This window comes from Rhinolophus ferrumequinum, chromosome 20 (genome assembly GCF_004115265.2).
Source record: "Rhinolophus ferrumequinum isolate MPI-CBG mRhiFer1 chromosome 20, mRhiFer1_v1.p, whole genome shotgun sequence".
NCBI classification, from domain to species: Eukaryota; Metazoa; Chordata; class Mammalia; order Chiroptera; family Rhinolophidae; genus Rhinolophus; species Rhinolophus ferrumequinum.
The window spans coordinates 34,554,965-34,557,683 of NC_046303.1; the positions used below are offsets into that span (position 1 = coordinate 34,554,965).

Below are 2,719 nucleotides of genomic sequence, written 5' to 3' on the forward strand. Positions count from 1 at the left end.
AACACCCACGCCACCAACAATCAGAGGTGCGTTCTGCGATGGTTCACCTTTTACTCTCTCCTGAGTTGGGATTTTCTAGGCTAAGCACACTAAAATCAGACCTCACTGGGCCACTGAATTATACACACGCACACACACAAATTCAGACCACCATTTAAGTGATCGGTTTGTGAGGCTACATGCTTGATGGGAACCCTTCTCCTTTTAAATTGAGCTTCACAGCCAATGGTACATTAATTTCAACCACAAAATATATATCTACTGACCTCTATTACTACATGGCCCAGAACTAGGACACGATCTCATGTTAGTAGTGGCTGCAGAGACGGCCAGGGATCATCCTGGGGAGGTACAGCTTGGCACTTGCCACGGACAGAAGCCCAGCTGCAGCCTTAGTCGTGCTCACTTCCCACCGGACATAGATGAAGGCAAGAGTATGGCTGGCGGGGCTGTGATAGCCCCTAAAGCCTGTATGGGGATGTAAAAATTTGAGATTGGAAGACTAATTCATACTCTTTCCAATGCCAGCATCTTCTGTGATCAATGGAATTCACAGGAACTTTTCCAGAAGCAAATTCTACAACCAGAAGCATGGATTATATGTGACTTTTATGTAAGTCTGGGATTGTCTATGAGCTTCAGTATTTTTCTTGGGGAAAACTGCATTTTGAAATAAAACCAACAAAAACAAGCTCTCTTGTGACTTACGAGAATAGGATCCATGAGAGCAGGTCAAAGTGGTCATGCAAATCTTAAAGAATGGCTTTGTTGGGCTGGATTGCTTTCAACGGGAGCTGGCTACTTTGCTGCTTATTCATTTGCACCAGTCACCTTAGGGCCTGCATTAGGAGTTCTCATTGTCCTGGTTAAGAATTACAGTCATTCATGCTCCAAAAGAAGAGGACACAGTGACATTAAATAAAATGTCTTACAAGCGAGGTGATCCACATTTTGTGGGGTTTTGCAATACTTGTGGTCTTTAGAGCCCTGATATTAAACTTTTTGTAAGGACCTCACCACAAAAACAAATATTCTGGTTACATAACCATCTGCTCTGCAAGGGAAGTGCTTTTTTGGTTGTCTATGTTAAAGCCCGGACATTGCTGCTGGAAAGCCTCTGCTGAGACATCCTTTGGCCTGGATTCTGCTGCTAAGCCTCACAATCTGTGTAAGCACGCAGATTAATTATCCAAACAGGGCCCTGGACATACTGAACCCTTCTGTATGGAAACTCCCAAGGATTATGCATTCTTTACAGCGTCAGTTTTAATTTGCTCATCTCTTCTTAAGGAGGGGCAAGACATGCCTTTCGATGACATCACTGAGACTTTGAGTGGCTTCCTTAAAATCATGTGGGGATGTCATGATGGCCTGCCTTTAAAGATATCCCTCAAGTCTGGCAAGACTGCCCTTGTCATTTTGATAAGATGAAAAAGCAGTGAATGTAATCTCTCTAGTATTCTTAATATCGCTAATATTCTTAACAGAAATGAATAAAGTTTAACCTGGGAAATTGAACTGTCAACAAGGTGAAAGTATCTCCCAAAGAAATGGAGAGCTGACAGGTTTTTCAGGAACAAATTTAATTAAAATGTTACCCTGTAATTCACGTTTCAAAATGTGTCTGAAAATGACATTGTCTTCTTAAATGATATTCTCTAGAGACACGCTTTTTTAAAATTTCACTAATTTGAATCAAGAAAAATTGTCTTAAATTACAGCAGTTAACTACAATGATCTTAGTCTGTGGCTGGTTTCTATTTTATTAGCACTGTATTATCATATGTATATTTTAAGTCTTGATTCTTCTGTGAAGAACTAATATATTAATGCCAATCTGAAATGTAAAAATTAAGTGCCCAATTTCTTTATTTTGAAAAATAAAAAGACATATGTCTGCCCCAGGGTATTAGTTAAGCAACCTACAAGCTAAGTAAGTGTAAAATTTTTTTCCAAATATTGTTGCAAATTTTTGTTTTGGGAAATTAACTTGGGGGGATTTTTGAAAATAGTCTTAAATGATGTGGAACCAGGTCTGGTAAATAGAGTGGTTATCAAACTTTATAATAACATTTTGGGTGATTTGTAACTATAATAAAGAGATCAGTTTTCCTTTTGGCTCAGAGATGACTCTACCAAAGGGAAATTTTGAAAATGTTTAGAGAAAGGGCAGTACCAGCAGAAGACACAATATGTGTGGCTTCATGCATGACTGCCTTGAGGTGGCTCTCATTTGAAGCTAAAGATTATGTGATGTTTACTTACAAATCATCAGTTCAAGAACAGGATGGGAGAGGTCATGTTTACAATAGCTGATGTTTAAAATATTTGATTATCAAAAGTGAGATGTTTTATTTTTTAAGAAAATAAAACTTCTGTATTTTTTTTGTTGTTTGTTTGTTTGTTTTTTGCAAACAATACCAAAGTGAAATTATTCTATGATCACATCTTAGGCAAAGAATCTTAAGTGCTTCTTATTTCCTAGGTTTAAAAATTTAAAAACCACACACACCCAACATTCCTTTCTATGCCTAAGGGATTAATTCCTCACCACTTTGGATGATATCAGCGAAGTCATTCTGGGGTTAATCAAAAATTTTAATGCAAGGAATATGCATTTAATGACATGGGAACACTAGTATATACACGCCACAGTTAACTAAGAAGTGTTTTCTTTATACATAAGTAACATAAGTAACTGAGCTGTCCATTAAATACT

The 2,719-nt window shown here is 37.7% G+C and overlaps 1 pseudogene; it reads left to right on the forward strand.

Annotated features, from left to right (window-relative positions):
- Positions 1-304: 304 nt before the first annotated feature.
- On the forward strand, positions 305-1,431 carry LOC117012218 (magnesium transporter NIPA2-like; annotated as a pseudogene).
- Positions 1,432-2,719: the final 1,288 nt, after the last annotated feature.